We start from the raw sequence: 25250 nt of genomic DNA, 5'->3' as shown, positions 1-25250 counted from the left end.
GGGTGCACATGCAGCCTTTAAGTATAGACCGTTGAAACCACAGAAAATTTCACCAACTCTAACAGCAGCTCAAAAGTTATACAGGGGACATTTTCAGACTGTTGCCAATGTCGCAATAAATTTTCCATTTTACTTTAAGCATTATTGAAACAGAGAAGTTAAAGATATGAAAAGAGGACCAACGATTATTAATGTAAGTACTATAAAAAAGCAGCCCGTTGGCCGACTCAAATTTTAAATTGCGATTTGATACAACATTATACTCAAATAAAAAAAAAGTTTTGCCTGTATTCGTCGTGGTATACTATCCACAAGTTTATCAAGGCAATGTTGGTCCAGATTGTCCCACTCCTCAACGGTGATTCGGCGTAGATCCCTCAGAGAGGCTGCTGGGTCACGTCGTCCATAAACAGCCATTTTCAATCTATCCCAGGCATGGTCGATAGGGTTCATGTCTGGAGATCATGTTGGCCATTCTAGTCGAGCGATGTCGTTATTCTAAAGGAAGTTATTCACAAGATGTGCACGATGGGTGTGTGAATTGTTGTCCATGAAGACGAATGCCTCGCCAATATGCTGCCGATATGGTTGCACTATCGGCCGGAGGATGGAATTCACGTATCGTACAGCCGTCACGGCGCCTTCCATGAGCACCAGCGGCGTAAGTCGGCCCCACATAATGCCACCCTAAAACAGCAGGGAACCTCTAACTTTCTGCATTCACTGGGCAGTGTGTCTAAGGCGTTCAGCCTGACCGGGAAGCCTCCAAATACGACGATTGTCTGGTTGAAGGCACATGCGACACTCATCGGTGAAGAAAACGTGATACCAATCCTGAGCGGTCCATTCGCATGTTATTGGGCCCGTCTGTACCGCATTGCATGGTGTCGTGGTTGCAAAGATGGACCTCGCCATGGACGTCGGGAGTGAAGTTGCGCATTCATGCAGCATATTGCACACTGTTTGAGTCGTAACACGACGTCCTGTGGTTGCACGAAAAGTATTATTCAATATGGTGGCGTTGCCGTCAGATTTCCTCCGAGCCATAATCCGTAGGTAGCGGTCATCTACTGCAGTACTAGCCCTTGGACGGCCTGAGCGAGGCATGTCATCGACAGTTCCAGTCTCTGTATCTCCTCCATGTCAGAACAACATCGCTTTGGTTCACTCCTAGACGCCTGGACACTTCCCTTGTTGAGAGCTCTTCCTGGCACAAAGTAACAATGCGGACGCGATCGAACCGCGGTATTGACCGTCTAGGCATGGTTGAACTACAGACAAAACTAGCCGTGTACCTCCTTCTTGGTGGAATGACAAACTCATAGGCTGTCGCAGCCCGTCCGTCTAATAGGCGCTGCTCATGAATGGTTGTTTACATCTTTTGGCGGGTTTAGTGACATCTCTGAACAGGCAAAGGGACTGTGTCTGTGATACAACATCCACAGTCCACGTCTGTCTTCAGGAGTTATGGAAACAGGGGTGATGCAAAACTTTGTTTGATGTGTGTAGTTATTTCTCTCCTATCTTCCCAATCTTCAGCCTGGAAATTCCTCTCTCTCATGGCTCCTGTCATCTCTCTTCCCACGCTTTCTTCTATTAGTAGGAATCTATTCCTTCTTAGAACATCTGTTCTCACTCAAACGGCATAGATGCCCAAAACATTTTCTTCGACCGTTCCCATTACAATGGTGTCCAACTTCATTCTCTTACATATGTCTTTTTAAATCTTATTTCGTAGTGACGACCTACAGCAACTCCTGGAAAATTCCATCTCCCTTGACAATATCTACCTCTTAATTTCTCTTGTTTCAGTTCCATATGTTGCTATACTTTCTGCAATAGTTTTAAATGTTTTAAATATCTGAATCTTCGTTTCTGATCTAATATGTGTGCTCCACGGAACTCCAACTGTTTGGCTGCTTATCTGTTTCGGCCAATGCTGCTATTAATTTCGCATTTACTGGATCAATCCTTTTTATTAATGCCTCCCGTATGATTATAGATGCTACATGCCTTAGTACCCCAGGATCCAACGTCAGATCTTGACCCATTCCTTCACTAACCACATATTCTGTTTCCTCTAAATGAGTAGTTCCACCCCAATCCTCATATTCCCAGTGCAGCTTTCAACCGTGTACTTTTTGTCATCCTAGTCGTTCGCAAAATTGACTTGGTCATCAGCAGTAACGCAAAGTGTAGAACCTGTTATCATTTATAGATTCACCCATTCAAGGTCTGGACCATTTCCATAACATGAACTCAGGATTAAAGTTTATTTTAAATAATGCAGATGCTATCAGGCATCCTTCTCGTAACCCTTTGGTCACTGCAACCTCTTCAAGCCTACTCTCTTTGAGGTAACAGTTCATAAGTTTTTATATACATATACTTTATGTGCTACTTCTGTCACATGTAGATTTTAGTGATGATATTCTGTCGAAAAAGCAAAACAATAAATTAGGTGAAACAGTGGAACTAATTTCCGAAAGTTATGACACACAGTACTCTCCACCATGAATCGGTCGTCATGATCTCTATAACTCTGATGCCACCGTCCAAAAACTGCTGAAATAAGTATCTGTTTAAAACAGTCACTTGTACTTTTTACTCCTGAAATTATCTTGTAAGTTCACAACGGACATTACTGTCTGTATTTGTAAGATACTGGGAAAATTCAGCCACACTAAAAAAAAAAAAAAAAAAAACAAAGACCCTCACAGAAAAGAACCATCATAGAATATTGTTCAAATGGAATCCATACCAGATACGATTATCAGCAGACTCTGAACGCATACCAGGAAGGGGCAGTACCAATGCTCACATGTTTAAACGTCGATGTCATCACGCATAAAACAAGTTATCAGGGCTGATGGCGAATCCTGTGCCTACTAGGCAACAGGACACATGCTGAACCGAGGTGACTGAAATCCTACTCATTTCTGCCGAAAATACTGGTGTACGTGTCCTCTCTGGGGTGTTGTGCAGAAAAGGTATGGCTGCGGGTCATTCACTTAAGTCAAACTGATCACAGTGCCCTGGACACGCACGACTGTGATTTAAAAAAAAAACCAGAACCTGGATCCGCCGCAGAACACCATCAATGCCATTCCTGCCCCCCTCCCCCCCCCCCCCCCCCCGCCTCCCAGCGATGTCATTCCACACACCATTGCCTTCTAGCATGTTGTAAGTAGATTTTTATATTGGTAATGCCACGTAGCGCTCTGTATGAAAATCACTGGCTGTGTTGTGTGCAGTCTGTGGCTAGTTTGCATTGTTGTCTGCCATTATAGTGTTGGGCAGTTGGATGTTAACAGCGCGTAGCGTTGCGCAGTTGGAGGCGAGTCGCCAGCAGTGGTGGATGTGGGGAAGTGAGATGGCGGATTTTTGTGAATGGATAATCTGGAAGTGTGTCCATCAGAAACAGTACATTTGTACGAATGGATGTCATGAACAGCTATATATATTATGATTATTAAGGTAAATACAGTGTTTGTTCTCTATTAAAATCTTTCATTTGCTAACTACCCCTATCAGTAGTTAGTGCCTTCCGTAGTTTGAATCTTTTATTTAGCTGGCAGTAGTGGCGCTCGCTGTATTGCAGTAGTTCGAGTAACGAAGATTTTTGGTGAGGTAAGTGATTTGTGAAACGTATAGGTTAATGTTAGCCAGGACCATTCTTTTGTAGGGATTATTAAAAGTCAGATTGCGTTGCGCTAAAAGTAATCTCTACAAGGACTACAGTGGGTCTGCATCTTTGATGACTCACCAATACCATTATTTCTACAAGGACTACAGTGGGTCTACACCTTTGATGACTCACCAATACCATTATTTCTACAAGGACTGCAGTGGGTCTGCACCTGTGGTGGCGCACCAATACCACAATCTCTACCAGGACTACAGTGGGTCTACTCTGTTATGACCTACCTACCAATATTCTCCAAAACTTCGACTGACTCTGCTGTGGGTTTGCTCTGTTGTGACCCATTACCTGTCTGCATGTCGAGAGTCAGCACTGTCTTTCCATTGGAAGGACAACACTACTTATTCAAGACTGCATGGAAATCCACTACTTCTGTGTGCATTTTCTTTTACTGCTCAGACTTTGAGAAAAAAAAAACTCTGCAATTTTACTGTGATGCATGATCAGGACTGTCTTTATGGACTGTGAGAAAATTTTAGCTTTTGGCCAACATTGTATCAATAAGTGTGTGCATTTGATATCTTTGTTATTGTAATTATGAAAAATTTTATCAAATCATTATTGGCCACTGCCCAAAACAATTTGTAAATTTTTTTGTGGGGAGCATGGGGGCTATGTAAGTAGGCTGTTTAGATTTTTATATTGGCAACGTTACGTAGCGCTCTGTATGAAAATCACTGGCTGTGCTGTGTGTAGTCTGTGGCTAGTTTGCATTGTTGTCTGCCATTATAGTGTTGGGCAGTTGGATGTTAACAGCGCGTAGCGTTGCGCAGTTGGAGGCGAGTCGCCAGCAGTGGTGGATGTGGGGAAGTGAGATGGCGGATTTTTGAGAATGGATAATCTGGAAGTGTGTCCATCAGAAACAGTACATTTGTACGACTGGATGTCATGAACTGCTATATATATTATGACTATTAAGGTAAATACAGTGTTTGTTCTCTATTAAAATCTTTCATTTGCTAACTATGCCTATCAGTAGTTAGTGCCTTCAGTAGTTTGAATCTTTTATTTAGCTGGCAGTAGTGGCGCTCGCTGTATTGCAGTAGTTCGAGTAACGAAGATTTTTGGTGAGGTAAGTGATTTGTGAAACGTATAGGTTAATGTTAGTCAGGGCCGTTCTTTTGTAGGGATTATTAAAAGCCAGATTGCGTTGCGCTAAAAATATTGTGTGTCAGTTTCAGCACAGTCATGTATAATTGTTCTAAGGGGACGTTTCAATGTTTCTGAACATTCGTGGAACGTAGGCGGAGAAATGGATGACGCGCACGTCACCCATAATGTGAAACGGCGTCGGAGTGTCACCCCTGATAGTGAACGATGTGCTACACTGTTCAACTATTACGCTAGGGCCGAGGAGGATGCAGATCTGTTCTGCAATGGCATTCGGATGTGGTGTCGATCTTTTCGGTGGTGGTCCGGGTGGTGCGACCTGAACCATTTCGTCGGGTTCTACGGCGTTTCGTGAACCATTCGTTACACACCCGTTGCACGGGCGAAACACTTCGTCCCACATGAGTAACCACTTTCCGAATGGATGCAAAAAAACTCTCTTATGGCAATAATGCGCCCTCTTTTAAACTCGCTGATTTGACGGTACGATTCGCGCGAAGGTCTGCATGGCATCCTGCACGTCTGCTACATCTACATCATACTCCGCATGCCACCTAATGATATGTGGCGGGTCCGCAGCTCGTGGTCGTGCGGTAGCGTTCTCGCTTCCCACGCCCGGGTTCCCGGGTTCGATTCCCGGCGGGGTCAGGGATTTTCTCTGCCTCGTGATGACTGGGTGTTGTGTGATGTCCTTAGGTTAGTTAAGTTTAAGTAGTTCTAAGTTCTAGGGGACTGATGACCATAGATGTTAAGTCCCATAGTGCTCAGAGCCATTTGAACCATTTTTGATGAGTGGCGGAGGCTACTTTCAGTACCACTATCTGATCCGTCCAACCCTGTTCCACTCGCGAATAGGGCGTGGAAAGAATGATTGTCGGTAAGCCTCTGTATTGGCTCCAATTTCCCGAATTTTCTCCTCGTGGTCATTACGCGAGGTGTATGGGGGTGGGGGGAAGTAATATGTTGTCTGACTCCTCCTGAAAAGTGCTGTCCCGAAATTTCAATCGTAAATCTCTCCATGATGCACAACGTCTCTCTTCTAACGTCTGCCAGTGGAGTTTGTTTAGCATCTCCGTAACGCTCTCCCGCCAGCTAAACGATCCCGTGACGAAACGCGCACGCCGCTCTTCGTTGGATCTTCTCTATCGCCTCTATCAGTCCTACCTGATAGGAGTGCCAGATAGATGAACAATACTCAAGAATCTGACGAGCATGCACCCTACAAGCCACTTCGTTCGTGGATGAGTTACATTTCCTTAAGATTCTTCCGATGGATCTGAGTCTGGCGTCTGCTCGATCACCAGATCTGTCTCCAGTCGAACTCGTGTGGGACATCATCGGACGATAACTCCAGTGTCATCCACAAACAGCAATAAATGACTCTGTACTGACCGACCATGTGCAATAGTCATGGAACTCCATCCAAAATCCTGTCATCTGACACCTACACACCATAATGCATACATGCTTGCATGCTTGCATTTAAGATTCTGGCGGTTACATCGATTATTAATGTAGCAGCTTATTACATTTGCCATGGCTTATATCCCACTTACATTAATCTGTGATCTTTCAAGTGTTAATCATTTAAATATGTTACATAGACATGGCCATGCGGTTCTAGGCGTTTCAGTCTGGAACCGCGCGACCGCTACGGTCGCAGGTTCGAATCCTGCCTCGGGCATGGATGTGTGTGATGTCCTTAGGTTAGTTCTAAGTTCTAGGGGACTGATGACCTCAGAAGTTAAGTCCCATAGTCCTCAGAGCCATTTTTTTTTTGTTACATATACAAATGTATTCCAGAAATTTCGTTGCCCTCCATTATTTATTTTTAGGTGTTGCGATTTTACAAAAGATATATAAGAAAGGTATTAAAATTAATATCGTATTAATGAAAAATTACTAAAGATATCAACAGGTCCTTTAGGACGCATGAATGCATTATTTGGATGGTACAGTAGCATAACTTTGGACTGGGACGGGGAGAGGGAGCAGGGAGGGAGTGTGACAGTGGTTAACTGTATAATGTACGTAACAACTTACAGTGACATATGTATTAAGTTACATATTACTGTAAACCAAGTATAGCTACAAAGTAGTACATTGTTGTCTATTACGTAGAAAGGAGAGGAAAAAGACTGCGTTGTGCAATAAGTGTGAGTTACTGATAGCGAATACTCTGTTCCAGAAACTAAAGAGGAGAAGGTACACTTGGAAAACGCCAGGTGATACGGGAAGGTTCCAGTTATAATACATGACTATCAGACAGAGATTCGGAAATCAGATATTAGATTGTAATGTGTACTCAGGAGCAGGTATAGACGCAGATCACAATTTAGTAATGATGAAAAGTAGACTGAAGTATAAGAGATTATTAAGGAAGAACCAGTACGGAAAGAAGTGGGATACGGAAGTTGTGAGGAATGAAGAGATACGCTAGAAGATCTCTAAGGCTGTAAATACTGTAACAAGGAATACCTCACTATGCAGTTCACTTCAAGAGAAGTGGACATCTCTAAAAAGGGCAGTCACATAAGATGGAAAGAAAAACATAGGTACAAAGAAGGTAACTGCGAAGAAACCATGGGTAACATAAGAAATACACTCCTGGAAATGGAAAAAAGAACACATTGACACCGGTGTGTCAGACCCACCATACTTGCTCCGGACACTGCGAGAGGGCTGTACAAGCAATGATCACACGCACGGCACAGCGGACACACCAGGAACCGCGGTGTTGGCCGTCGAATGGCGCTAGCTGCGCAGCATTTGTGCACCGCCGCCGGCAGTGTCAGCCAGTTTGCCGTGGCATACGGAGCTCCATCGCAGTCTTTAACACTGGTAGCATGCCGCGACAGCGTGGACGTGAACCGTATGTGCAGTTGACGGACTTTGAGCGAGGGCGTATAGTGGGCATGCGGGAGGCCGGGTGGACGTACCGCCGAATTGCTCAACAGGTGGGGCGTGAGGTCTCCACAGTACATCGATGTTGTCGCCAGTGGTCGGCGGAAGGTGCACGTGCCCGTCGACCTGGGACCGGACCGCAGCGACGCACGGATGCACGCCAAGACCGTAGGATCCTACGCAGTGCCGTAGGGGACCGCACCGCCACTTCCCAGCAAATTAGGGACACTGTTGCTCCTGGGGTATCGGCGAGGACCATTCGCAACCGTCTCCATGAAGCTGGGCTACGGTCCCGCACACCGTTAGGCCGTCTTCCGCTCACGCCCCAACATCGTGCAGCCCGCCTCCAGTGGTGTCGCGACAGGCGTGAATGGAGGGACGAATGAAGACGTGTCGTCTTCAGCGATGAGAGTCGCTTCTGCCTTGGTGCCAATGATGGTCGTATGCGTGTTTGGCGCCGTGCAGGTGAGCGCCACAATCAGGACTGCATACGACCGAGGCACACAGGGCCAACACCCGGCATCATGGTGTGGGGAGCGATCTCCTACACTGGCCGTACACCATTGGTGATCGTCGAGGGGACACTGAATAGTGCACGGTACATCCAAACCGTCATCGAACCCATCATTCTACCATTCCTAGACCGGCAAGGGAACTTGCTGTTCCAACAGGACAATGCACGTCCGCATGTATCCCGTGCCAGCCAACGTGCTCTAGAAGGTGTAAGTCAACTACCCTGGCCAGCAAGATCTCCGGATCTGTCCCCCATTGAGCATGTTTGGGACTGGATGAAGCGTCGTCTCACGCGGTCTGCACGTCCAGCACGAACGCTGGTCCAACTGAGGCGCCAGGTGGAAATGGCATGGCAAGCCGTTCCACAGGACTACATCCAGCATCTCTACGATCGTCTCCATGGGAGAATAGCAGCCTGCATTGCTGCGAAAGGTGGATATACACTGTACTAGTGCCGACATTGTGCATGCTCTGTTGCCTGTGTCTATGTGCCTGTGGTTCTGTCAGTGTGATCATGTGATGTATCTGACCCCAGGAATGTGTCAATAAAGTTTCCCCTTCCTGGGACAATGAATTCACGGTGTTCTTATTTCAATTTCCAGGAGTGTACTTCAGTTGATCGATGAAAGAAGGAATGTAAAGATATTCAGGGAAATTCAGGAATACAGAAATACAAGTAGCTGAAGAATGAAATAAATAGGAAGTACAAGGAAGCTAAGACGAAATGGTACGTAAAAAATGTCAAGAAATCGAAAAAGAAATGATTGTCGGAAGGACTGACTCAGCATATACGAGAGTCACTCCAAGAGAAATGCGCACAACTTTTTTAAAAACCCATCTTTTATTCTGCATGTTTGAAAGTTTTACAGTGTTTAGATACATCCTTTAGGAACAATATTCTCATTTCTCCACATAGTTTCCATCCTTCTCAACTGCCTTACGCCATCTTAGAACCAGCGCCTGTATACCCGCACGGTAAAATTCTTGACCAACCTGTTGGAGCCACTGTTTCGCAGCGTGCACAAGGGAGTCATAATCTTCAAACCTTGTTTCACGAAGAGAGTCTTTCAGTTTCCCAAAGAGATGACAATCACATGGAGCCAGGTCAGGACTGCAAGGCGGGTGTTTCAGTGTTGTCCATCCGAGTTTTGTGATCGCATCCATGGTTTTTTGACTGACATGTGCCCGTGCATTGTCGTGCAACAGCAAAACATCCTGCCTTTGCAGATGTGGTCGTACAAGACTGAGTCGAGATGGAAGTTTCTTCAGTGTCGTCACATTTGCATCAGAATTTATGGTGGTTCCACTTGGCGTGATGTACACAAGCAAGAGTCCTTCGGAATCGAAAAACACCGTAGCCGTAACTTTTCTAGCAGAAGGTGTGGTTTTGAATTTTTTTCCTTGGGTGAATTTGCATGATGCCACTCCACTGATTGCCTCTTCGTCTCTGGTGAAAAGTGATGGGCCATGTTTCATCACCTGTCACAATTCTTCCAAGAAATTCGTCTCGTACTGATCCAAAAGTTCGCTGCATATCGTTTTTCTTGTTTATTTGTGAGCCACTGTAAATATCCTGGGAACCCACCTGGCACAAATTTTTTTTAACGGCAACCCTTTCAGAATTCTGCTAACACTTCCTTCCCCTATCCAAACGTAGCGTGACAATTTGTTCACTGTGATGTGTCTGTCAGCAGTCACCAATTCGTTAACTCTCTGCACATTGTCTGGAGTGTGTGCAGTACGAGTCCTGCCACTGCGAGGACAATCCTCAGTATTGCCGTGCCCGCTTTCATCACGTAACCTGCTTGACCACCTACTAACTGTACTGCGATCGACAGCAGCATCTCCATACACCTTTTTCAACCTCTTGTGGATGTTTCCCACTGTCTCGTTTTCACAGCACAGGAATTCTATGACAGCACGTTGCTCCTGACGAACGTCAAGCGCGGCAGCCACCTTGAAGACATGCTCTGACGGCACCACTCAAGGGAACAGGTTGAACTGAGTTTGAAAACAAGCAGGAAGGATGTATCTACACACTGTAAAACTTTCACTCATGCAGAATGAAAACTGTATTTTTACAAAAATAGTGTGCATTTCTTTTGGAGTGACCCTCGTAGAAAAGTCAAAACAATCTTCGATGAAAATAAAAGCAAAGGTGATTATGTTAAGAACGCAATGTTAATTCCACTGTTAATTGCAGAGGGGAGAGAGGGTATGTGGAAAGAGTACAGTGAAGGTCTCTGCGAGGTGGAAGACTTATCTGAAATGATAGACGAAGAAACAGTAGTCGATACAGAAGAGATAGGGGATCAAGTGTTAGAATCAGAATTTAAGAGAGCCTTGGAAGACTTAAGATCAAATAAGGCAGAAGGGATTGATAACATACCATCAGAATTTCTAAAATTTTTGTGAAAAGTGGCAATAAACGACTATTAATGTTGGTGTAAAAAATGTATAAGACTAGCGATATACAATCTGACTTTCGGAAAAATATCATCCATGCAATTCCGAAGGCTGCAAGGCACAATCAGCTTAACAGCTCATGCATCTAGGTTGCAGACAAGAATAATATACAGAAGAATGGAAAATAGAGGATGTGTTAGATGATGATCAATTTGGCTTTAGGAAAGGTAAAGCAACAGAGAGGAAATTGCAGTTGGTATTGGAAGCAAGACTAAAGAAAAATCAAGACACGTTAATAGGATTTGTCAGCCTGGAAAAAAGCGTTCGACAATGTTAAATGGTGCAGGATGTTCGAAAATCTTCTAAAAATAGAGATAAATTATAAGGAAAGACGAGGCTCGAGCCCCGGCACGAATTCCTCTGCTGTGCCCACTTTTCATCTAAAAGTAGCACTTGCAACCTGCATCCTCAATTGTCTGATGGATATTCCAACATCTGTCTTCCTCTATAGTTTTATCCCTCTACAGCTCCCTCTAACACCATGGAAGTCATTCCATGATGTTTTAACAGATGTCCTATCATCCTGTCGCTTCTCCTGTCCACATATTTCTCTCCTCTCTGTTTCTGCACAAAGCCTCTTCATTCCTTATTTTCGCATTCGTCTGTAACACCTCATCTCAAACGCTTCGATTCTCTTCTGTTTTGGTGGTCCCACATTCATGGAGGACGTCAAAAGCAGACAAGCACTGGCTGGTTCTCTGGAGAATGGGTGAAGAAAAAAATATATGGAAAACAATGACAAGAAGAAGGGACAGAATGGTAGGACTTCTGTTAATACATCACAAAATAACTTCCATGGTACTAGAGGGTGTCGTAGAGGGTAAAAACTGTGGAGGAAGACAGAGATTGGAATACATCCACCACATAATTGAGGACGTAGGTTGTAAGTACTGCTCTGAGATGAAGAGGTTTGCACAGGAGAGAAATTTGTGGGGGGCCACATCCAAGCAGTCAGAAGAATAATGTCTCAAAAAGAAAAATTGCAGTGTATGGTTTAGGCGTATAATATAACATGCTGATGCATTCTCTTGCAAATTTATATATAACCTACAATGTCTTGTGCGTTTCTTCATATGCTGTAAGTAGTCCGAGTACATCAATATGAATCTAATGGAAATTCATGTAACATCGCAGTATATGGTCAGGTATATAGTATAGCTCACAGATGTACCATGCTCTGCCCACCCTTGCCCACCTCTCCTACTTGCCCCATGCCGTCCCCAGATCAGTCTATCCATCTGCCACCCCAACACCTCCAACTCCCCCTCAACTGTCCTTTACCGGTTCTCTCCCCTACTTTTTAATTAAACAGAATTAAGAGGTTTTTTTTTTTTTGGTCATCAGTCTACTGACTGGTTTGATGCGGCCCGCCACGAATTCCTTTCCTGTGCTAACCTCTTCATCTCAGAGTAGCACTTGCAACCTACGTCCTCAATTATTTGCTTGACGTATTCCAATCTCTGTCTTCCTCTACAGTTTTTGCCCTCTACAGCACCCTCTAGTACCATGGAAGTCATTCCCTCATGTCTTAGCAGTTGTCCTATCATCCTGTCCCTTCTCCTTATCAGTGCTTTCCACATATTCCTTTCTTCTCCGATTCTGCGTAGAACCTCCTCATTCCTTACCTTATCAGTCCACCTAATTTTCAACATTCGTCTATAGCACCACATCTCAAATGCTTCGATTCTCTTCTGTTCCGGTTTTCCCACAGTCCGTGTTCACTACCATACAATGCTGTACTCCAGACGTACATCCTCAGAAATTTCTTCCTCAAATTAAGGCCGGTATTTGATAGTAGTGACTTCTCGTGGCCAGAAATGCCTTTTTTGCCATAGCGAGTCTGCTTTTGATGTCCTCCTTGCTCCGTCCGTCATTGGTTATTTTACTGCCTCGGTAGCAGAATTGGCAAACAAATGGTAATGAGATGGGGAGCTATTAATATCAATGGGGGCTACTCTAGGAAGAAGGTAGAGCTGGCAGAGGCTGCAAGTAAGATGGGGCTGGACGTTTTAGCTGTTAGTGACATTCGGGTAAGGGGTGAGAAAGAAGAGGAAGTAGGAGAATACAAGGTCTACCTGTCAGGAGTCAAAGCAGGAATAGCACAATGAGGTGTAGGGCTTTACATCAGGAAAGAAATGGAACCCAGCGTAGTTGCAATAAGGTATGTAAACGAACGACTGATCTGGATAGATTTGACAGTGTCTAGCAAGAAAATTAGGATTGTGTCAGTATATTCGCATTGTGAAGGGGCAGATCAAGATAAGATGGATAGTTTTTATGAGGCACTCAATGATGTAGTTGTTAGAGTAAAGGACAAGGACAGTGTTCTGCTCATGGGTGATTTTAACGCCAGGATTGGAAATCGAACAGAAGGGTATGAAAAGGTTATGGGTAAATTTGGAGAGGATATGGAGGCCAACAGGAACGGAAAACAACTCTTGGATTTCTGTGCCAGTATGGGCTTAGTAATCACAAACTCCTTTTTTAAACATAAGAACATTCACCGGTATACTTGGGAAGGCAGGGGAACCAGATCTGTCATTGACTATATAATAACAGATCAGGAATTCAGGAAGGCTGTGAGGGACACACGTGTATTCAGGGGATTCTTTGATGACACTGATCATTATTTAATCTGCAGTGAAATTGGGATTGTGAGGCCGAAAGTGCAGGAGGTCAGGTCCATATGTAGGAGGATAAGAGTGGAGAAACTTCAGGATAAGGAAATCAGGCACAAGTACATAACAGCGATCTCAGAAAGGTACCAGTTAGTTGAATGTAGTCAATTACAGTCATTGGAAAAGGAATGGACATGGTACAGGGACACAGTACTAGAAGTGGCTAAAGAATGTCTTGGAACAGTAGTGTGTAAAAGTAGGATGAAGCAAACAGTGGGAAGACTTTGGAAACAGGTTGGAGGTTATGGGTCAAGCTGCTGGAAAACCATTCTGGAATGTAATTAGCAGTCTTCGAAAGGGAGGTAAGAAGGAAATGACAATTATTTTGGACAGGTCAGGAAAACTGCTGGTGAATCCTGTGGATGCCTTGGGCAGATGGAGAGAATATTTTGAAGAGTTGCTCAATGTAGGTTACAATGCGATCAGTAATGTTTCAGATTTCGAGGTAGAATGGGATAGGAATGATGATGGAAATAGGATCACATTTAAGGAAGTGGAAAAAATGGTCAATAGATTGCAGTGCAATAAAGCGGCTGGGGTGGATGAAATTAAGTCGGAACTCATCAAATACAGTGGAATGTCAGGTCTTAAATGGCTACATAGGATAATTGAAATGGCCTGGGAGTCGGGACAGGTTCCATCAGACTGGACAAAAGCAGTAATCACACCAATCTTTAAACATGGAAACAGAAAAGATTGTAACAACTACAGAGGTATCTCTTTAATCAGCGTTGTGGGTAAAATCTTCTCAGGTATTGTTGAAAGGAAAGTGCGAGTATTAGTTGTGGACCAATTGGATGAAAATCAGTGTGGGTTTAGGCCTCTTAGAGGTTGTCAGGACCAGATCTTTAGCTTACGGCAAATAATGGAGAAGTGTTATGAGTGGAACAGGGAATTGTATCTATGCTTTATAGATCTAGAAAAGGCATATGACCGGGTTCATAGGAGGAAGTTATTGTCTGTTCTACAAGATTATGGAATAGGAGGCAAACTTTTGCAAGCAATTAAAGGTGTTTACATGGATAGTCAGGCAGCAGTTAGAATTGACGGTAAATTGAGTTCATGGTTCAGAGTAGTTTCAGGGGTAAGACAAGGCTGCAACCTGTCTCCACTGTTGTTCATATTATTTATGGATCATATGTTGAAAACAATAGACTGGCTGGGTGAGATTAAGATATATGAACACAAAATAAGCAGTCTTGCATATGCAGATGACTTAGCTGTGATGGCAGATTCGATTGAAAGTTTGCAAAGTAATATTTCAGAGCTAGATCAGAAATGTAAGGACTATGGTATGAAGATTAGCATCTCCAAAACGAAAGTAATGTCAGTGGGAAAGAAATATAAACGGATTGAGTGCCAAATAGGAGGAACAAAGTTAGAACAGGTGGACGGTTTCAAGTACTTAGGATGCATATTCTCACAGGATGGCAACATAGTGAAAGAACTGGAAGCGAGGTGTAGCAAAGCTAATGCAGTGAGCGCTCAGCTACGATCTACTCTCTTCTGCAAGAAGGAAGTCAGTACCAAGACTAAGTTACCTGTGCACCGTTCAATCTTTCGACCAACTTTGTTGTATGGGACCGAAAGCTGGGTGGATTCGGGTTACCTTATCAACAAGGTTGAGGTTACGGATATGAAAGTAGCTAGGATGATTGCAGGTACTAGTAGATGGGAACAATGGCAGGAGGGTGTGCACAATGAGGAAATCAAAGAAAAAATGGGAATGAACTCTATAGATGTAGCAGTCAGGGCGACCAGGCTTAGATGCTGGGATCATGTTACACGCATGGGAGAAGCAAGGTTACCCAAGAGACTCATGGATTGAGCAGTAGAGGGTAGGAGGAGTCGGGGCACACCGAGGAGAAGGTACCTGGATTCGGTTAAGAATGATTTTGAAGTAATAGGTTTAACATCAGAAGAGGCACCAATGTTAGCACTGAATAGGGGATCATGGAGGAACTGTATAAGGGGGGCTATGCTCCAGACTGAACGCTGAAAGGCATAATCAGTCTTAAATGATGATGATGATGATGATGATGGTAGCAGAATTCCTTAACTTCATTGACTTCGTGACCATCAATCCTGATGTTAAGTTTCTCGCTGTTCTCATTTCTACTACTTCTCATTACCTTCGTCTTTCTCCGACTTACTCTCAAACCATACTGTGTACTCATTAGACTGTTCATTCCGTTCAGCAGATCATTTAATTCTTCTTCACTTTCACTCAGGATAGCAATGTCATCAGCGAATCGTATCATTGATATCCTTTCACCTTGTATTTTAATTCTACTCCTGAACCTTTCTTTTATTTCCATCATTGCTTCCTCGATGTACAGAATGAAAAGTAGGGGCGAAAGGCTACAGCCTTGTCTTACACCCTTCTTAATACGAGCACTTCGTTCTTGATCGTCCACTCTTATTATTCCATCTTGGTTGTTGTGCATATTCTATATGACCCGTCTCTCCCTATAGCTTACCCCTACTTTTTTCAGAATCTCGAACAGCTTGCACCATTTTATATTGTCGAACGCTTTTTCCAGGTCGACAAATGCTATGAAAGTGTCTTGATTTTTCTTTAGCCTTGCTTCCATTATTAGCAGTAACGTCAGAATTGCCTCTCTCGTCCGTTTACTTTTCCTAAGAGGTATAACATAGGTTAAACGTGACGTACGACACCCGCAGGGTTTAAAGAAACACAGCACCTGTAGTTAAAATAATGTCAAATTATACGTAACTCGCTGTGAGGTGCGGCGCCATTAAAGGAGGCAAGTCTTTCATCCTCATACATATTGAACAATTTATATTCGTGTCAGGCGTGAAATGTAATATAACACCGCTGACACCTCAATAGGACAGAAAGAGCAATCCTTACCAGCCAAAGCTATCTGGGAGACACGCAACGCCAAATGCCACATACAATCTACACATTAAAGTAATTCATCAAAATTTTGGAATAATCAGCACCCCATACGAAAGCCTTAACAACAAGGCTTAATATCAACTACTTCAGTGGTGTACGCAAATATCAGAACATGTTTTGATTAAGGCGTAGTTTCTAACTGAGGTGGGTCAATGCCTGCTGTTGAAATCATGTTAGTTAGCTTCAAAACAAGATGTTAAATACTCAAGGTGATTCTATTCAAGGAATAAAATTACTCATCAGGCCACCTGGTCCCGATCCTCAACAAGCCTATTCACAAGGACCTCAACTGCAGTTATCAATACTAGCGACGAGAGAACACGTCGCACTCTAAGGCAGAATGGCTGGGACGACACACAGATTTGAACTGAGAAAACGACGAACTGTCATCTGGGCTCAGCTGACACTTGTTAACTTACAGCTGTGCTTTCACACTGAAACGGGAGTACTCAGCAAATTACAGCAATTAAGTACAATACAAAGAACAGATCACAGTCACATTGGCATGAAGTACTGGCATCAAAAACACAGTGGCTGCAACTGCGTCTGAACATTAACAAACTTCGTGCAAACAACAGGTCCATCAATCTGGTATATATCAGTGACTCTTGCGGTTTCGAACCAAATTAAACAAACTTCACCTGAAACTTACGACGACATTTAGACACGGCCAGACAATACCTTAAAACTTAACAGTAACAAAGAAACACCTCCAAGGGCAAAATTCGATACAATTTATTTAGCATCTGGAAATGACTGGTGCTTTGCACGAGCTAAGATTTCATCTCTCTATGTTAATGAGAACTACTTGCATACGATCGTGTCTCAGAATATTTAACACCAGACACTCAAGCAATAAACTGCAGACGCACTTGCACCTCGCAGTCCTCTCTACTGGCACTGAACAGGAAGGCGAAAAAACCCAGGAGCTTGACACGTTTTCCAAAAGTGAGACTGTATAAGGTTTGTAATTCCATTATGGCGGTGTTGAATAGCCCAGACTTGTCCCAGGTTCAGGCACTACTCTACATCTACATTTACATAGATACTCCGCAAGCCAACGTAAGGTGCGTGGCGGATGGTAGCCAGTAGCACTACTAGTCAGTCCCTTCCCCGTTCGAATCGCAAACTGAGCGAGGGAAAACGACTGACAGTATAAATATGCCTCCGCAGGAGCCCTAATTTCTCGTATCTTATCTTCGTGGCCTGACGTGCAACGTACACTATGTGATGAAAAGTATCCCGACACCTGGCTGAAAATGACTTACAGGGTCGTGGTCCCCTCCGTCGGTAATGGTGGAATTCTATACGGTGTTGGTCCAGCCTTAGCGTTGATGACGGCTTCCACCCTCGCAGGCATACGTTCAGTCAGGTGCTGGAAGGTTTCTTGGGGAATGGCAGCCCATTCTTCATGGAGTGCTGCACTGAGGATAGGTATCAATGTCGGTCGGTGAGGTCTGGCACGAAGTCGGCGTTCGAAAACATCCCAAAGATGTTCTGTAGGATTCAGGTCAGGACTCTGTGGAGGCCAGTCCATTACAGGGATGTTATTGCCGTGTAAACACTCCCCCACAGGCCATGCATTATGAACAGGTGCTCGATCGTGTTGAAAGATGCAATCGCCATCCCCGAAGGAGGTGCAAAAAGGTGTAGGTCAGTGCTGTGCTAGTGCCACGCAAAACAACAAGGGGTACAAGCTCCCTCGATGAAAAACACGACTACACCGCAACGCCACCGCCTCCGAAATTAACTTTTGGCACTACACACGCTGGCAGATGACGTTCACCGGGCATTCTCCATACCCACACACTGCCATAGGATCGCCACATCGTGTACCGTGATTCGTCACTCCACACAACGTTTTTCCACTGTTCAATCGTCCAATGTTTACACTCCTTACAGCAAGGGAGGCGTCGTTTGGCATTTACCGGCGTGATATGTGACTTACTAGCAGCCGCTCGACCATGAAATCCAAGTTATCTCACCTCCCGCCTAACTGTCATAGTACTTGCAGTGGAATCCCGATGCAGTTCGTAATTCCTGTGTGATGGTCTGGACAGATGTCTGCCTATTAAACACCCTCTTCAACTGTCGGCGGTCTCTGTCAGTCAACAGACGAGCTTTTGTGCTGCGCGTGTCCCTTCACGTTTCCAGTTCACTATCACATCGGAAACAGAGGACCTAGGGATGTTTAGGAGTGTGTAAATCTCGCGTACATACGTATGACACAAGTGACACCCAGTCACCTGACCTCGAAGTCCGTGAGTTCCGCTGAGCGCCCCATTCTGCTCTCTCACGATGTCTAATGATTACTGAGCTCGTTGATACGGGGTACGTGGCAGTAGGTGGCAGCACAATGCACCTAATACGAAAAACGTATGTTTTTGAGGTTGTCCGGATAGTTTTGATCACATAGTGTATGTTGGCGGCAGTTAATCGTGCAGCAGTCAGCTTAAAATTCCTGCTCTCTAAATTTCCTCAATAGAGTTTCTCGAAAGGAACGTCGCCTTCACTGCAGGGATTCCCATTTGAGTTGCCGAAGCATCTCCGCAACAATTAAGTGTTTTTCGGACCTAACGGTAACAAACCCAGCAGCCCGCCTCTGAACTGCTTCGATGTCCTCTTTCAGTCCGACATAGTACGGATCGCAGACACTCGAGCAGTAATCAACAATAGGTCGCACGAGCGTCCAATGTGCTGTCTCCTTTAAAGGTGAACGAATCTTTCCTAAATTTCTCCCAAACAAACCGAAGTCGACCACTCGCGTTCCATACCAAAGTTCTCACATCCTCGTGCCATTTCATATCGCTTTGAGGCGTTACGCCGAGATATTTAAAAGACTTGACTGTGTGAAGCAGGATGCTACGAGTAGTAATACTGTATCGTAACACTACAGTTTTTTTCTCCTTACTCATCCGCATTAATCTACATTTTTCCACATTTAGAGCTAGCTGACTTTCATTACATCCACTAGAAATTTTGTCTAAGTCATCCTGTATCTTCCTACAGTCAGTCAACTTTGACACGTTACCGTACATCACGGCATCATCAGCGAACAACCACAGATTGGCGCCCACCCATATCATTTATGTGTGCAGAAAACAATAGCGGTCCTATAACACTTCCATGCGGCGATCCTGACGATACTCTTGCTTCTGAACACTCGCCGTCGAGAACATACTCGGTTCTGTTACTTAATAACAACGCGTGACTCCACTCCGTGCCGTCCAGCCAGCAATCGTCAACACAGTTCAGTCCAACAGCCATAGCGGCACTGCCCGGCACGTCCCCGCTCCACACACTCCTTAAAACGCCTCTGACTTCAGCCGGGCACCAAAGACCTTCGTAGCTTGTAGTTCACAAGCATCTTCAAACAAAACTGCATGCCTATGGAATATTGCCTCAGGCAGACAATCTGAGTAGCCCACTTAGATTGTTTCCAGATGATGCTGTCATTTACTGTCTCGTTAAGTCATCAGATGACCAAAACGAATTGCAACACGATTTAGACAAAATATCTGAAAGGTGCGCACATTGGCAATTGACCCTAAATAAAGAAAAGTGTGAAGTTATTCACATGAGTACTAAAGGAAATCCGCTAAATTTCGATTAGGCGATAAGTGACAGGAATCTGAAGGCTGTAAATTCAACTCATTACTTAGGGATTACAATTACCACCAGTAACTTAAATTGGAACGATCACATAGATAATGTTGTGGGTAGAGCAAATCAAAGACTGGGACTCATTGGCAGAACAGTTAGAACATGCAACAGGTCTACTAAAGAGACTGCTTACACCATGCTTGTCCATCCTATTCTGGAGTGTTCCTGTGCGCTGTGGGGTACGCATCAGGTGGGACTGACTGATAGTATCAAAAAAGCTCAAAGAAGAGTGCCTCGTTATGTATTGTAACGAAATAGGGGAGGTAGTGCCACAGACACGATACATGAATTGGAGTGGCAATCATTAAAACACCTACATGAGGAGAAATGATCATCATGATAAAATAATAGAAATCTGGGCTCGCACTGAAACATGTAAGTGCTCGATTTTCCCGCGCGCCGTTCGACTGTGGTACGATAGAGAGATAGCTTGAAGGTGATTCATTGAACCCTTTGCCAGGCACTTTATTGAGAATAGCATAGTAATCACGTAGATGTAGATGCAGATGTTGGCACGGGTTTATCAGTACCCAAGAATCCATCGATATACCCGCTGCACGGTGTAATATCTCTTTATATTCGATGAATTATTCTGATGCAATTTTACCCTTGAATGACGTTTTCTAATTTTCTATCTTCATACTCGCAGAATCCATGCGAAAAGTAGTTCATACAATAGCTATGCCATGAGCATATAAGTATTCTTTGTAGTACTCTCTCTGGTGGTTGTTAGAAAAAGGCTTCCGAGATTGTCTTCGTGCCGATTAGCCTGAGCTTGGTTTGGAAGAACTGTAATCTGATTATTGAGATTTATCACAGAAGATAACTGATACGAACTGTACGATTAAAAGGAAATATATATAGATGGCTCCTTCAAATAAGAGGTGTGTATTTGAAATTTGAGAATTAATTATATTTATCGATATATTGCGTAGTTGTTAATCAGGAGGGACTTCCGAAAGACTGGATACGAACCTGCATTTAATAATCCAAGAGCTCCATTACTTCTTCGGAAGGTTAAACTTCATCACAGCCAAATATTCGCTTGATCTGAGGTTTCCCGACTGATTATACAACGCTCCCAAAATTACGAGGCATTTCATTTGTACAGATTAGCAGACTGCCGCAAAGCACGAGCCTGCAGAGAAGAAGAATCATCGCCTGATTTCATTCTAACAAGTAAAATTTCAGAATCATTTTGAGTGACTGAGCTATGACTGTTTTTCCTATCATGAATGATTGATTGCTCGAACGAATTGGGAGCTACGTAATCACGTAGATAGGAGAAAAAATTACAACGGCTCAAAAGTCTTTGTACCATCTTTGAAAGCTCGATGCGTGCAGTTCTCCATAATACGTGCTGTTGTTTTTTTATCTTAACCAGTCACATATGGCACTTTCCCAGACACCTCACTTCTCAGAGTTGTTGCGCCGTCTCCCGTTGGATGTAGTTTGTAATGTTATGTGTGCCTCACTGCTTTTTTTTCTTTAACTAATTTGTGCCTGATTTTATTCTTAGAAGCTCAGTAATGTACGTAAATACCAAAAATGTAAATGTGTATGAAAAGTACTTAAAGTGAAGTGAAGCGCAGCTGGACAGCAAGAAAGTCTTTGGAGCGCAATCCAGTATTAGAGAATCTTTGAGTATGGACTCAAAAAAAAAAAAAAAAAAAAAAAAACAATTGATTTTATTCAAAAAAAGGTCTGTTAATCTGTACCTTGTGGAAAGAGGACATGTTGCTAGGCCGTCGCTCAGAACGTATTGTTATATTTAATGAAAACTGATACTCTAGAGAGCCGGCCGGAGTGGCCGAGCGGTTCTAGGCGCTACAGTCCGGAACCGCGCGACCGCTACGGTCGCAGGTTCGAATCCTGCCTCGGGCATGGATGTGTGTGATGTCCTTAGGTTAGTTAGGTATAAGTAGTTCTAAGTTCTAGGGGACTGATGACCTCAGAAGTTAAGTCCCATAGTGCTCAGAGCCATTTGAACCATTTGATATTCTAGTGATAAAACCGAGTGGTGTAAGAGTTACCAAACATTTATTTGTACAAAATTTTTGGAAGTGAAGGCTAGAAATATCTTGTTTTTGGAAAAGGAGCGGAACTTCATTGTCGTTGCCGTCTATCAATCGACAGAATTCTAAGTGTACAAAGCTCACTGAAATACAGGAAAAGAAATGCATTCTCTAAAGTTTTCATTCAATAAGTGACAACCTCCCATAATTTCTTAATTACAGCAATTGGATTATGTTCTTGTACGATAGTGTGGTGCTGAACTCCACTGACCAATTTTGATGTAGCAGGACGTGTAGTTTGAAGGAAGTTTGTGTGTCAAGCAATCTCCTTTTCTCACGAAAAGCAGATTGCTGTTTGATCTTACTTACAACAGTGGTCCCTTAGGTATGAAAAACTACGAAAACTTGGGCTCAAAGCTATCCGCAATACGGCCAAGTAACTAACAGAGTCGTATTTTAAACCTTAAAGAACAATAACTTCCTCCAAATTGCAATACGTCAACAACTGGTGCAGAAGCTGATCATTCAAGGAGGCAGCAACCAAAAAAAATTCAGGTACAAGTTACAACTTAAAGTAAAAATCTCAATCAAAAATCAATCTCTCTCTCTCCAAACACATATATAAACATTCATAATATTATTTAAAAACAGGTCATTTTACATTGGCGCCCAACGTGGGGCTCACAAGAACACCGAAATTATGGGTGTTTTCACAGTTTTTGGTATTTACATACATTACTGAGCTTATCAGAATAAAATCAGGCACAAATTAGTTAAAAAAAAAAGCAGTGAGGCACATATACCATTACAAGTTGTGTCTCATCCACCCGCGACGGGGAAGAACAAACTCTGCAACCTTCGTCGTTAGGTAGGCCTTCTGCATTGTACATCCACTCCAGCGTTCTTTCCGCAACTCGGCGGCATCGGAAAGGACGAAGGTCGACGTCATGGGGCTTGCGTGACTTCAGGCGAAGAGCTGGTGGATTCTGGAAAGCTGCACTTAGAGATAAATTCTACCTTCTAACGACTTTTCACTCTTCCAGCTTTTCTTTTTAGATTCGGGGATGCTATATTGGATAGAACAGGCAGCCACTGAAAGCGAGTAGATCTGACAACGAAATGATCCCCGTGACGCTATTCAGATGTAAATCTGCAAGATGGCTGACAGAAATGTAGAAACACCCAAAACATAACGCATTACCATGTATAATACGATATGGAGAAAACGTTAACATTCAAAACAACTTCCAGACGTCTCGAAATGGACAAATACAGATCCCATGTGCTGACTGTGGTGACTATGGGAGATGTGATAATTTAATTCATCCTGTGCTCACAAAACCAGCCGTGGGCGATGCTAGCTGTGCGAACAGGGGCCTGTCGTCTTGAAACACATAATCGCCACTGGGGAACAGACGTGCCACGGGATGGACCTGATCGTCCAGAAAGATCACATAATCTTTGAAAGTAATGCGGCCTTGCAGAGTAAGCATGTGACCCTTGTAGTACTAGGGTATGGCTTGCCGAGTACATGGCCAAACACCCGCCCTGTTTCGCTCCTGGTATGTAAATTCGGCCTCAATTTGGAAACACTTTGGAAGAAGGCTCCTCAGACCGAATGACTTTCTTTCACTGCATTCAAAGTTTTATGGCTCTGCTTGTTACTGGAATTTGCATTACTGATACGTGGTCTTGGAATTGCAGCTCGACCTGCAATTCCCATATTATCGAGCTCCTTTCGTGTTGTGCTGGTGCTGAGAGGGTTCGCGAGTGCGACATTAAGTTCTGCAGCGGCTTTTGCAGCTGTCGTCCTCTTTATTTTTCGTCTCATCCCATTCAATGAGCATCTGTCACGATCACTCAACACACATTTTCGCCTGTGACTTAATGGATGATGTTTACCCCATCCCATTTACCACGCAGTATAAATTTTCGATACCAGTACCTCTTGAGACACCGAAAAGTTTTGGCGACCTTACGGAAGCACCCAACATATGAACACCAACAATTTACCCACGTTAGAATTTACTTTGCTCCGACATAATGCACGCACAATGGCACAAAACACCGTTCCGACCACGACTGGCACTTGCAACGCATTGAAGACACTGCACGGGTGCCGTTCGTGGACAAATACAACAGCTCAACCTGCTGGCTTGGCTGACACCCGCATTTATGTTCAAGCATGCATGTGTTGCAGTATTTCAATACAATTGTCCAACCCCTATACTTAGTTATGGGCAACGGCCTTGCCACAGTGGATACACCGGTTCCCGTGAGATCACCGAAGTTAAGCGCTGTCGGACGTGGTCGGCACTTGGATGGGTGACCACCCTGGCCGCCATGCGCTGTTGCCATTTTTCGGGGTGCACTCAGCCTCGTGATGCCAACTGAAGAGCTACTCGACCGAATAATAGCGGCTCCGGTCAAAGAAAATCATCATAACGACCGGGAGAGCGGTGTGCTGACCACACGCCCCTCCTATCCGCATCCTCCAATGAGGATGACACGGCGGTCGGAGGGTCCCGATGGGCCACTTTTGGCCTGAAGACGGTGTGCTTTTTTGTATCTTAGTTTACGATGCAGAGGCACAGTATTCTGCGAGTGAGCGTTGCAACATTGTGTAGTGTATCTCCATTTGCTTTCCAGCTGTTTCCGACTATTTCACGGAGTAGATTTACATTTGAGTCAAGCTGCTTTGACATGCACGTGCAGTGCTGTTTATATGGCAGTGTCCAGCCACGGATAACAAAAAAAAAAGGTTCAAATGGCTCTGAGCACTATGCGACTTAACTTCTGAGGTCATCAGTCGCCTAGAACTTAGAACTTATTAAAACTACCTAACCTAAGGACATCACACACATCCATGCCCGAGGCAGGATTCGAACCTGCGACCGTAGCGGTCACGCGGTTCCAGACTGAAGCGCCTAGAACCGCACGGCCACACCGGCCGGCCACGGATAACACCTTAATATTTAGGGACGTAGTTATCAGAAACGTCGACCCTCTAGAATAAAATGTGTGCCTCTTTACTATGGAGATGGAACGTCGTTGCACCTGTTTCCTTGAGTTTGTGTGGAATCTCCATGTGCAAAAGTACTAGTTCAGTATGCTGAGATAGCTTGAGAATGTACTTACACAACACTTCATTCCTTTTTTCTGACATACTAATGGCTCTGACATACTAATCTCTGGTCAACTGGATACTAGATTTTCTTAGAGTTAGTAACTGAAATGTTACGTACATGTTTATTAAACAGAATGGGAACCAGTAC

At 44.0% G+C, this 25250-nt stretch overlaps 1 pseudogene; it reads left to right on the top strand.

The window, feature by feature from the left end:
• The first annotated feature begins 24214 nt into the window (after positions 1 to 24214).
• LOC126164189 (5S ribosomal RNA) lies at positions 24215 to 24332 on the top strand (annotated as a pseudogene).
• Positions 24333 to 25250: the final 918 nt, after the last annotated feature.

This window comes from Schistocerca cancellata, chromosome 2 (genome assembly GCF_023864275.1).
Source record: "Schistocerca cancellata isolate TAMUIC-IGC-003103 chromosome 2, iqSchCanc2.1, whole genome shotgun sequence".
Taxonomy (NCBI): Eukaryota; Metazoa; Arthropoda; class Insecta; order Orthoptera; family Acrididae; genus Schistocerca; species Schistocerca cancellata.
This window is presented reverse-complemented; position numbering and strand designations above follow the sequence as displayed.